Here is a 13,134-nt window from a genome sequence, read left to right on the forward strand (position 1 = left end):
CAAATTTCTAAATCATTCTGGTTAAGGGATGTGTAAAACCACAAAAACTGAAACCACAAAGAGATATCTCCCTTGAAAACTAATCTCTTGAATATAGAAAGCATAAATTGTGTCATGTAAAAAGATTCCATTAGTTGTATGCAGGCACAACTAATTATTTGAAGCTAACACAACCAATAGCATCTAGGGAGGAGCAAACAGTTTTGGCATTGCCAATGTCCAGTGCACAAAACATTGTAGCTATGTTGAGTGCAACTACAACTACATAGTATGTTGTATGCTAGCAAGCAGCAAACTAATAGTGTCATTCATGCAAATCTATTGTTATACTAACAATCTTATGAGACACTGTGTTCAGAAAAACGAACTTTTAACTGAACAGAATGAAAAGTGACAGGCTACAGCTTACAATTGGTAACTTGGGCTTAAACCAAAAGCAAAGGCAAGTGGGAGTCTAGTGGATAACGAATGGTACCTGATTTAAAAGAGAAAATGCACTCCGTACAGGATAATGATCATCCATGAATGTAACCGCACAAAGCCCATTTCTATTGTGGGAGTGGACCTTGTATTCTAAAATGAAAAGAGATTGTACGTCACAACAACGAGTGGAAATGAATAGCAAAAATGTATTCAATATCTCTAAAGCAAACACGGTCAGCCATAATGTTATGGTTGCCTAGCTGCTACTGCAAGATGCAAGCACAATTGGTTCAAGCGTTGCTCGAATTTTCTTAAGATGACCAAAAACACTTCAGCTAGTAAGATCAGTTGCACACATTAGATGAACCAACAGACATCATTATTTTCCCCACACGCAGCACAAACAATCTCACTACTCTTTGCTGGCCATCAAAACATCTGCGGATCTATAGTCGAAGGCTGCCCATGGACAATTTAGTAGGGACCCCAGATCTTATAGAGATCTGAAAGCCGATCAGATCTGAGGTTACCTTCGTGCTGGACGGACTGCCGCTGGCCTGGCTGGGTGCGTTGAGCGATGGTGCGGGCAACGAATCACCACCGTCTCCGGGCCCGACTCGCCGCCGGACGAGGAGCTCCCGGCTCGAGAGGTCGATGGCTTCAGCACCAGGTGCGCCGTAATCTTCATCCCTTCCACGCAGAGATCCACGCGCGCACGACCTCTCGACTGGATGGACGGAGATCGCAGGCTAGAAAGAATATAAAGCAAGCACCGAACGCTGGCGGCGGTGGAGATTGGAAGCGCAGTCGCGGGCGTTGATGGCGGTCGAGATTGGAAGCACGCAGGCGAGATTGGAAGCGCGGTCACGGACGCTAATGGCGGTGGGCATTGACGGCGGCGGCGGAGTTGAGATGTTTAGGGTTTAGGCATCCGCATGCTTGCTCTGCGTGGGAGGCGAGACCTGGCGGTGGGACCAGAATGCTAGTGTAAGGGAGGCGAGGGCATGGACACGCTTGGCGCCCACGGTCCATGCTTAATTAGTAGTAGTGATTACAATATACCTGCAAGTTATCAACAGCTGAGCTAAGCTCTTCCTCGCGGGCTCGAGCTCTAGCTTCCTTTGCCAAGGCTAGTGAACGAGAGTTCACAGCCCAGTCGAGCGCTAGATCCTGATCCGCAAGCTGGTCTTGCAGGTGGCGGATTTCTGTCCTCAATTCATTGATTCTGTCGCCATCCGCAACCCAAAGATCGTTCCTATGTCGGAGTTCTACTCGAAGCTGATCAACTTGTGCTTCTAGATCCCCGATCGGATCGTTACTACCACTGCTGCTACCTTCATGTTGTGGGGCAAGTTGATGCCGGGGCACACCAAACGGCCCGGTCGACTTGCGCGCAGTCTTTCTCGTGCGCGGCGGCATTTCTCTAAGGGGGAAATCTTATTAGTATAGTTTTTAGCATGATGCATGTATAATTACAGAATCAACCTTAGTTGATTCACACCTTCTATACATTGCACTCCTACTATCTGGTCTTTAAAATAAACTCTTCAGAAATACTTAGGTAAGAAGGGAAGAAATTTTCTAGATAAGTCTTGAAAAATTCTTTTTGAAGATGCCTCATAATATCTGCAGAGATGGGCTTCGCTCCGATACCAGCTGTGACGGAACCTCCCAAGTCATTAGGCCCACCTACAGTTGTCCTTGTCCAACGGACCTCAGACAACCCTGCAGGTGCCCCTAAATCACTTGACAAGTTCGGTATCTGCTTTTCTTACCTTTCCCAAGAGCATTTCACCCGTCACGCAGACATTACAAATCATCGGAGATGCGGAAGCAGTCACAATAATTTACTTTTATTGAAAAGTAAGATTGAGTTAAATATTTACAGACCAGAACATAATATATGAGTGCTGAGTATTATTATTACATACCATGGGAGGCAAAAACTCCTCCCAAATAGATAGTAAAAAGTTTTTAATGGAGGGCCTTCCCTCCCGCAGCTCTAGTCTTGTTGTTCGTCTTTGGGTACCACCTTAGAACAGAAGCAACAAAAGTTTGTCGCTTCTTCACATAAAAACAATAGGGAATAAAACCCTGAGTATGGAATTACTCAGCAAGTCTTACCCGACTAAAGAAAAGACTCTCAAGGGTATGCTGGCTTAAGGGAGTCAAGGTAAGGCTTATCAATAATCAATGACTCTGTTTGCAGAAATGCTTACTAAAGTGGATCCTTAAAAATCCAATTTTAATTTGTCAGGTTAAGTAAGATTACCTGCAACTAGAGTTATTTCTACCCTAGTTCAAACACTTGACCTGCACTAGCTGATTTCTTAACAACCCTTCATCTTTACTGGATTTCTACGTATAGGTCAGTGACCAAGTCTTCATAACCGCGAAGGTACGGCGATCCGAATCGATTATACTCAGCTGAGGATCTCCAATCACACGACATATGTAGCACTTAACCCTTGCATATGTCAACTCACCACCGGGGTTCTCAAGACCAGATCAGGTTCACGCCAACCGAGAGCACAGATACACCACCGTCCAGCCTCTTGCCACGGAGGGTACACGCTACTCTCGCCATCTCTCCACGCCCATTGCGTGTTATCTTATTCTGGTATTAGTCTGCCCGAGGCAAAGCTTACCCATGACGAGGCATGTGACCAGTTAAAGGGTCCTCGGTCATCAAGCCTACATCGAGACGGTCCTTAATCGACTCAGACGGAGACACTACACCGAGACTCTCTTCTCGTGCAAGTCACCCGCCCGGTCTCAGCTTAATTATTTCAAACCCAAAGTTTGGTACCTGGCAGATGTACATCTTTTCCGATGTTGAACCCATCATGGCCATCAATTTTTATTTTCAAAAACATCCCTCCCACTTTGCCACATCATCTTTTTGTAAAAACAAAACATTTTGTTTGCTAGAGCAAGACTAAGCATAGGATAAACCTTTTGTAAAACAGGGATTCAAGGAAGGTAATCAAATTCAAGGAAGGTAATGCAGGAATTGTTTTAGCACTCAACTCCTATCACCTAATGCATCAAGCAAGTGAGAAGAATTTTAAAAGCATCAAGGAGGTGGCAAATGCACCGGGGCTTGCCTTGGTTTACAGGTGATTCAGGCTCAGACCCGCAGATGTCAAAATAGAAACAGCTGCCTGCCTGATGTTCCTCAGGTGGTGGTGGTGGAGTCTTCTCTTCTTCTACTTCAACTTCTTCTTCGTTTGCTATATATAGCCAAGTATAATAATGAATGCTCATGTAATGCTCATGAGAGTGCAAAGATAATAAAGGTTTATTATCTAAAGTCTTGAATACAATTTTCCTTCACGGATCTCCGAGAACTTAGGGTTTCCGGAGTCAATAGTGAAGTTCATAGGGCAGGGGGTAGGGTTTTGGGTCTTAAGTATCAAACAAGGTCCAAATCATACCAAACGCTACCCAAGGCTTCTAAATATTATATAAAGGTCATCTAAAAAGTTTGAGGATTTTTGGAATTATTATCTATTTTCTAAAAATCCAGAAACAAGGTTTTAGGCTATTTTAAATGCTCCGAAATTCCCCATTTGATCTAAAAATCATGAAACTATTTTTATTAAATTCTATGGAAAATTAGGAATCTAGGAAAATTGGTTTGACATTTTTACCATTGTTCTACGATTTTCTACAGATTTCCAAAGTTTCACAGAAAAAGAAAAGAGAAAAAGCTGGAACAATGCTGGGCCGGAAGCAGCCCAAGCGGCCCAATTCCAGGGGAAAGCGCGCGCCCGCGCCCACGCTGCAGACTTTGCACGGAGGTCCCTGGCGTTCTAGTTAACTCAAAGTGGGTTCTTTTACTGTTTCCCTGAGTCACTAACGGTTTCTAAAAAGACCCCCAGGTTCTATTCCCTTCCAAGTCGAGGTCCCCGACGGTGCACCGCACAGGGAGCGAAGCTCCGGCGAGCTAGACTGGCCCGGAGCCAAGACCGGTGCTCCCGAGTGACTGACACCGAATTGAACCCCTCCCGAGCATTTCCCCCAACTTAATTCCAAGAATGGCGACCTAATTTGCTCTGGCCACGGTGACAACGCGGATGATCAAAGGAACAACGTGTTCCCGACGATCCATGGCGGTCTAATTCAATCAGAGGAGTCGAGGAGCTTGAGGGGGACCTTAGAACGCTAGAACAAACAATCAAGGCACTGGGACTGACCTGGAATAGGCTGGCCGCAGTGAGGTCTCTCCTACTTTGTTCTTGAGCAGATTTGGGGGAAGTTCAAAATTCACGCTCCCTGGTGAACAATTGAGGCTGATTCTTAGTGGCTGGATGCTTGACTACCTTACAGATCTCACGGTGGCTTCAATTTATACTGAGCGAGAGAGATGGCCAGAAATTGAAACGATGACGCGCGGCGGTCGGAGGAGGGGGAGTTTCACTGGCGTAGTGGATTGGTGTCCTATACCGTGACATTCACTCCGGTGATCAACGAAGAGTTAAAGCAGGTCACGGCGATGCGGTGGAGATGCCTAGACACGCGGCACAAGGCCGGAAGGTGGCGGTCATCGGCGAATTCATCCTAATCCACCGCGGCGAGCTCGGTACGGTGGCCGAAATAATTTACTAGCCGGAGCTTATCCACAACAGCGTGACTCCGAGCGTTATCTGATCAACCCGAGCACGAATCGATACGGCAGCGGCACGAATCGCGGCGGAGAGATCGTCGGCGGCAAGAAAAAACTGAGCTGGCGGTCTGATCCATTTTAGATCACTATACCATGGCGAAGGATCTTCAGAGCGTCTGACAGTCCATTTTCAGGTCTAGATTTCTCCAAATTTCATATGGTACCAAGCCCAAACACCTATAGCAAAGTTGTTCCTCTACAATGGCTCTATAACTTTGCTATATTGACTCGAGACAAATTCTTTGAAGTTCTTGATCTGCAGAGCTCCCAAGATGACTCAGTACCACTGTTAGTCTGAATTTCAGACATCAAACAGCCTAACAGCCCGACTTTGTGTTTGATTATCTCCAATTTTTGTGTAACAACCAAAGAGGATGTCTGCATCAAAGCTGTTCTCCTACAATAGGCCTACAAAATTGATGTGGTGACCTAGGGCAAAATCCTCCTTGTTTGACAGTTACAAGGTCACAAAGATGAGCTCAAAACACTAAATTTCAGACTTAGCTTTAGAACTCAAATAGGGTCTTTTTGCAAATAGGTCCAAAATTCAGGGTTTAGCTTGCAAATCTTCATGATTGTGAACCATATGACTTAAGATACCTTACTTTCACAGTTTTTGCACTTTAGTCCAAAAGTGCACTAATTTTGCACTTAGCCCCCTAGGGTTTAGGTTTAGGGATTTCCACAGTTCCAATTAGGGTTTCTTGCACTCTTAGGGTTTGGATCCCACTTAAGTTCATCCATGGTGACACTTTATGACTTCTTCAATTGAATTTTGAAGTTTTCTCTTGTTTAGGCCTTATTTGCTCTATTAAACCCAATCGAGGGTGGAGTATTCTACTCTAGGGTTTGATTCACAAAATGTCATATCAACACAACTTGTTTGAAATTTTTGCCTAGTGAATGCACTCTAGGTGTAACAAACATATGAAATGCTAATGCTTATGATGTTATGCTCAAGTTTTAGTGACAGTAACACCAGGGGTGTTATAGTACCAAAGCCCAAACTTAGGAGTGTAAACTAAATATCTCATTATTCTTGTTACAGTCCTAAGGTGAACTTCCTTAGGATTTGCCTGAAATCTTGCACACATGCATACAGAAAGCATAATATCCGGTCGAGATGCACATAAATAGAGTAAAGATCCTATCATCGACCGGTATACCTTTTGATCTACGGATTTACCTCCCGTATCGAGATTGAGATGCCCATTGGTTCCCATGGGTGTCTTGATGGGTTTTCCATTCTTCATCCCAAACTTCTTAAGTATGTCTTGAATGTACTTGGTTTGGCTGATGAAGGTGCCCTCTTGGAGTTGCTTGATTTGAAATCCAAGGAAATACTTCAACTCCCCCATCATAGGAATCTCAAATTTCTGTATCATTATCCTACTAAACTCTTCACAAGATGACTTGTTAGTAGACCCAAATATAATATTATCAACAAAAATTTGGCATATAAACAAGTCTTTTGCAATTGTTTTAGTGAAGAGAGTAGGATCGGCTTTTCCGACTTTGAAGCCATTGGTGATAAGAAAATCTCGCAGGCATTCATACCATGCTTTTGGGGCTTGCTTGAGCCCATAAAGCACCTTTGAGAGTTTATACACATGGTTAGGGTACTCACTATCTTCAAAGCCGGGAGGTTGCTCAACATAGACCTCTTCTTTGATGGGTCCATTGAGGAAGGCACTCTTCACGTCCATTTGATAAAGCTTGAAGCCATGGTAAGTAGCATAGGCAAGTAATATACGAATTGACTCAAGCCTAGCTACGGGTGCATAAGTTTCATCAATGTCCAAACCTTCGACTTGTGAATAACCTTTGGCCACAACATGGGCTTTGTTTCTTGTCACCACACCATGCTCATTTTGCTTGTTGTGGAATACCCATTTGGTTCCTACAACATTTTGATTAGGACATGGAACTAAATGCCATACCTCATTCCTTGTGAAGTTGTTGAGCTCCTCTTACATAGCCACCACCCAATCCAGATCTCTTAGTGCATCCTCCACCCTATATGGCTCAGTAGTGTAGCATCCCAAAAATTCAAATCTTGAAATTTTCTCAAACTCGCTCTAAATTCAAAATGAATTTTAAATTTCATTTCAAAATGTTTGTTTGCGAGTTGATATCAACAAATAAAATATAGTGGTCTATATTATCTCCAAAATCCTCCTCAAAATATCCTACAAATATTTCCCCAAAGATCCCCTCTGATTCTTTCCTGAAATACTGCCGAAATATTCCACCAATAATTCTCCAAGTACTTTCCTCTTGAGAAATACCTTCCGAATCATTTTTGAAGTCCCCACAAATATTTTCTTCATAACTTTCCTCATGCTCATATGTATACGTATGCCTCCGGTGTCATACAGTGAGCTCTACAAGCTAATTACACTTATACAAGACAAATCCATGCTTATCTCCCACTAATCCTCGCATCCTCCCACTAATCCTCTCATCCTCCCCCCTAATCCCCCACCTTGGCTATAAATAGAGGGGCAAGGGCCTCCTCTCAAGGCACCCAAGCCATTTCATGGCAACTCTCTCCCTCCCCCCCACACGCCCACTCCACTTCCCACACAAGCACACACTAGCACAAGGATCGTTCGGTCGTTCTTCGATCGTTCGTCCACCTGTTCTTAGTTTGTTTGTTCGTTCGTCCGATCGTTCATGGTTCGTTCGTCCGATCGTTCGATCGTTCGTCCGTTCGTTCGTCCAAATAATCTTTGTTCAGCTGTTATGCTGCCGAAATTCTGATCGTTCGTTCGTTCGATCATTCGATCGTTCATCGTTCGTTCATAGTTCCTATTCATCGTTCATCGTTCGTTCATAGTCCCTATTTATCATTCGTCCAAATAATCTTTATCCAGCCGTTATGCTGCCGAAATTCGGATCGTTCATTCGTCCGATCATTCGATCGTTCGTCCGTTCGTTCATAGTTCCTATTCATCGTTCATCGTTCATTCATAGTCACTATTCATAGTTCATCGTTCGTTCATACGACTATTCACCATCACCATTTCAACATTACTATTCATCGTTACTATTTATCGTTACTATTCACCGACACTATTCATCATCATTACTATTCATCTCTGCTATTCATCATCGTTACTATTTATCGATGATATCTATAGTTACTTTTTCATCGTCACTATTCATCGTTACTATTCATCGATCATCCGATCACTCCAAATTTCAACTACTCATCCATCATGCTGTCCAGTCCACCTAAGACCAGCCAGACCAATATTCCAGTCATACGAACTCCGGTGACTATGATTTTCCTTCCAGTAGGAACTTCCCATCTGGTCACCCATCCCAGGTTTCTCCAAGTTGAGCATGCTTAACTTTGAGATTCCTTCGAACCAGGCTTCCAAACTCAGATTCTAATAATTCTTGTTCCTAAATCCTTATCAAATTATTCCCTATCCAACTATGTCATCTCTTAAGCATGGTTCATATTACAGAAAACTCCCAAAATACTCTTGTCCCATATTCTGCCTATAATTTCCCTGTTCAGACTAAGTCCGAAGATTTATTCGTCACTATTCTCATCAACAGTGAACTTCACTGTGCTACACCACATACACCCAGCTATAAATACACCCAGCTACCCTTTCCCTCTCCACACACACTCAACACCCTCAGCCAAGGCAAACACCCCACCCACTCAGTTACTCCGCTCTGCCGGCTACGCGCATAGTGTCGCTTCGCCTCCAATCCACCCTCCTGGTAAGCACCTCCACTCCACCACCAGTAATATCACAACACCACATGACACAGATTCTGCTCAAGACTCTACCCGTTCATATATCGCCATTCTGACCACTATACTAAATATTTGTTGGTATACTTGCTGGTTTGTATGTTTGCTTATTCATGTTGCATAGTTATCGGAGCATTCATGCCGTCTCGTGGAGGCCAGATCTGCAAGTCTACGCCAGGCGGTGGAGCAAGAAGCCAGTTCCGTGAGTTCTCCCCCCTTTTGCTGGATAAGCACGGCAAGCTCACTAGATCCCTTTGATGCATAAATTACCTATGTTTTTCAACCACAACCCTCAGCCTATTATTTTATGCATGATATGATTTTGAGACAAGTTATTATGGCCACCCAGCCGCTTGCCGCAATCAATCTTTATACTCCTTGACATATTTGTTACAAACGATTTGAGAAAAGGTGTGAGTTTTCAAAAGGAAATGTTTTCCAAAATGGGTATGATGAAGGGTTGTCACCCTTATCACCTTTTGAACGGGATGATCAGGGACTCCCTGGTTTTGGGGAGGGCCTCAGGTGTTGGCTCAACCAGGTTAGGTGTGAGCAAAAGGATTGTCCCCTCATATAAGGACCGGTTTGTCATCCTTCACTACCTGTACTCATGACAAGTACAACCAATCGAGACTGTATGGACAGTCACTCAATCTGAACTCGTATGGTCCAAACCACAGGGTTATGATGGCTGGGGAGCACCGGGAGGATAAGGAGGGGGAATGTTTTGTCCGGTTTGGACATGGCGGTGGCCTGACTCCTTCCGGTATAACCGTTAAGGTAAGGACGTGCGAGGAAAGAGAGAGATTCGACATTCGGATCTCACGACGGTGAGATTGCAGAAATCGGACTAGTGGGTAAAGTGTACCCCTCTGCGTAGAGTTCAAACCTATTCGAATAGTCCATGTCCACTAGTATGGATGAGTCTGGTGTGGTATGACAATTAGTGTTTTGTTTTCCAAAAATGCTTTTGAAAAGTGGTTTTAAAAGGTCCAGCGGTTGAGCCGTGAGCTATGGTGGATGGGAAGTCCAGTAGCTGTTTCTGAAAATGAAAACCAGTGGGAAACTGCTGAGATACCTGGATGGTTTAGTCCAGGGGATTTTGTTCTATACTGAAAACAATTCCTGCTCCTTTGGGAGAGGATGCGCTTTAAAAAATACAAAATATTTTACAAAATAACCCTGCATCAAATATTGCTATTTCTGCAAAATATCCTGAGCTCCACATATTCCATGCATTATATTTGATTTCCCCATTCCGCGGGTGAAGGTGGGCTGCTGAGTACGTAAGTACTCACACTTGCTTATTTGTTGTTTTTCAGAAAAGGAGATCGCTGATCGGGTAAGAGTTACGCTTGTTCCCAACCTTGCCTGTGGCTGTTGGACCGCTGATTTGCTTCACTGCGTATATCGGGCTGCTTCAGCCCCACTCTGATGTTATGTCCCGAGTTGTGGACCAACTCTTAAAGTTGATCACCACCTTTATAGGTTTGTCTCATTTAAGCAGATCTAGAACTATCTAATGTGTAAATGTGTTTACTAGCCTCCTGGGACTAGTAATTGTATCACATTTGAGTACCAAAGGATTGGGGCGCTTCAAATAGAGGACACAAAAGAGTAATGTTCACAAAAGTGTGCAACTTGAGATCTAGTGGTTACCCCCTTATAAATGTCGCCAAGGATGGAGTTGACGGGGTGATCTCGTTGAATTGCTTAGTGGACTCTTGGGTGTGGCAGTCTTTGATCCCTTATCTCTTGATCATCTTCCTTGTCTTGAGCATCTTCATCTCCCCCTTGATCCATGTCCTCCTCTTAAGGTTGCTCATCCTCTTGATCTTCTTCTTCATCTTCTTAAGCCTGATCCTTGTCTTGAGTTGGTGGAGATGCTTGAATGGAAGATGATGGTTGATCTTGTGCTTGTGGGGCCTCTTCGGATTCCTTAGGACACACATCTCCAATGGGCATGTTCCTTAGCGCAACACACGGAGCCTCTTCATCATCTAGTTCATCAAGATCAACTTGCTCCATTTGGGAGCCATTAGTCTCATCAAACACAATGTCACAAGAAACCTCAACTAATCTAATGGATTTGTTGAAGAATCTATATGCCCTTGTGTTTGAGTCATATCCTAGTATAAAACCTTCTACAACCTTAGGAGCAAATTTAGAACTTCTACCTCTTTTAATAAGAATAAAGCATTTACTCCCAAAGACTCTAAAATATGAAACATTGGGCTTTTTACTAGTGAGGAGTTCATATGATGTCTTCTTGAGGATTCAGTGAAGATATAACCGGTTGATGGAGTAGCAAGCGGTGTTAATCGCCTCGGCCCAAAATCGGTCCGGTGTCTTGTACTCATCAAGCATGGTCCTTGCCATGTCTAGTAGAGTTCTATTCTTCCTCTCCACTACACCATTTTGTTGAGGTGTGTAGGGAGAAGAGAACTCATGCTTGATGCCCTCTTCCTCAAGAAAGCCTTCGATTTGAGAGTTCTTGAACTCCGTCCCATTATCGCTTATTATCTTTTTGATCCTCAATCCGAACTCATTTTGAGCCCGTCTTAAGAATCTCTTTAGAGTCTCTTGGGTTTGAGATTTTTTCTGCAAAAAGAATACCCAAGTGAAGCAAGAATAATCATCCAAAAATAACTAGACAATACTTACTCCCGCCGATGCTTATGTAAGCAATCGGGCCGAATAGATCCATATGGAGTAGCTCAAGCAGCTTGTTAGTCGTCATTATGTTCTTGTGTGGATGATGGACTCCAACTTGCTTCCCTGCTTGGCATGTGCTACAAATCCTGTCTTTCTCAAAATGAACATTGGTTAGTCCTAAAATGTGCTCTCCCTTTAGAAGCTTGTGAAGATTCTTCATTCCAACATGGGCAAGTCGGCGATGCCAAAGTCAACCCATGTTAGTCTTAGCAATTAAGCAAGTGTCTAGTTCAGCTTGATTATCATTAAAATCAACTAAGTATAGCTGACCATCTAGCACTCCCTTAAATGCTAATGAATCATCACTTCTTCTAAAGACAGTAACACCTACTTCAGTAAATAGACAGTTGTAGCCCGGTTTGCATAATTGAGAAACAGACAGCAAATTGTAGTCTAATGAATCTACAAGAAAAACATTGAAAATAGAATGGTTAGGAGATATAGCTATTTTACCCAAACCTTTGACCAAACCTTGATTTCCATCCTCGAATGTGATAGCTCTTTGGGGATCATCATTTTTCACATAGGAGGAGAACATCCTTTTCTCCCCTGTCATGTGGTTTGTGCACCCGCTATCGATTATCCAACTTGAACCACTGGATGCATAAACCTACAAAACACATTTAGGCCTTGTTCTTAGGTACCCAAATAGTCTTGGGTCCTTTGACGTTAGAAACAAGCACCTTAGGTACCCAAACACAAGTCTTTGGACTCTTGTGTTCGCCCTCAACATATTTGGCAACTACTTTGCCTGATTCGTTAGTTAAAACATATGAAGCATCAAAAGTCTTAAATGAAATATTATGTTCATTTGATGCATTAGGAATCTTCTTTTTAGGCATTTTAATATGAGTGGTATGTGAAAGGAAATGTGCCCTTGGGCCATTTTCTAAGTATTTTGGTGATTAAGTGACCAACACAAATGGTTATATGTTAAACTATGCCAAATGGTGGACAAAGTGCAAATCAATACAAAGGTATGATTCTAAACTTAGTACATTGGTTTTTGTGTACTAACATATTTGTCTAAGTGCTAGAATCAGAGAAAAGACAAATGGAAAAGACTTGGCTCGAGCAGCCAAGACTCTGCTCAGTCTGGGTGCACCGGACTGTTCGGTGGTGCACCAGACAGTGTCCGGTGCGCCAAGCTGGCGCTGATCAACTGGCCGCTCTCGGGTCTCGAAGGCGGCGTACGACTATAAATCACCGGACTGTCCGGTGGTGCCTTCCTGGACTGCTCTCAACGGCTCCTAGCAGCCTTGGGGCTATAAAAGGGACCCCTAGGTGCATGAAGGACAACACCAAGCATTCTTTGATCATCTCTTAGCACCAAGACATCTCTCTAGCGCATTTGATTCGTTGTGATAGCAATTTGAGCTCTTCTTAAGTTGAGAACTCCGTGTGTGATCTTAGAGCTCAAGTTGTGACTTGTGTGCGTGTTTGTGCTCGTGCTTTGAGGCTTGTGTGTGTGTTGCTCTTCCCACTCTTACATCTGTGCTTCTTTGTGATCATCTCATTGTAAGGGCGAGAGGCTCCAAGTTGTGGAGATTCC

The 13,134-nt window shown here is 43.6% G+C and overlaps 1 pseudogene across 1 annotated transcript; it reads right to left on the reverse strand.

Annotated features, from left to right (window-relative positions):
- Window positions 1-492: 492 nt before the first annotated feature.
- LOC100275258 (longin superfamily protein pseudogene) lies at window positions 493-998 on the reverse strand (annotated as a pseudogene). Its single transcript, NR_148558.1, has 2 exons — window positions 954-998; window positions 493-573 (listed from the first exon to the last, which is right to left on the reverse strand). The product of NR_148558.1 is annotated as a longin superfamily protein pseudogene (transcript).
- Window positions 999-13,134: the final 12,136 nt, after the last annotated feature.

This window comes from Zea mays, chromosome 7 (genome assembly GCF_902167145.1).
Source record: "Zea mays cultivar B73 chromosome 7, Zm-B73-REFERENCE-NAM-5.0, whole genome shotgun sequence".
In the NCBI taxonomy this organism is placed as follows: domain Eukaryota; kingdom Viridiplantae; phylum Streptophyta; class Magnoliopsida; order Poales; family Poaceae; genus Zea; species Zea mays.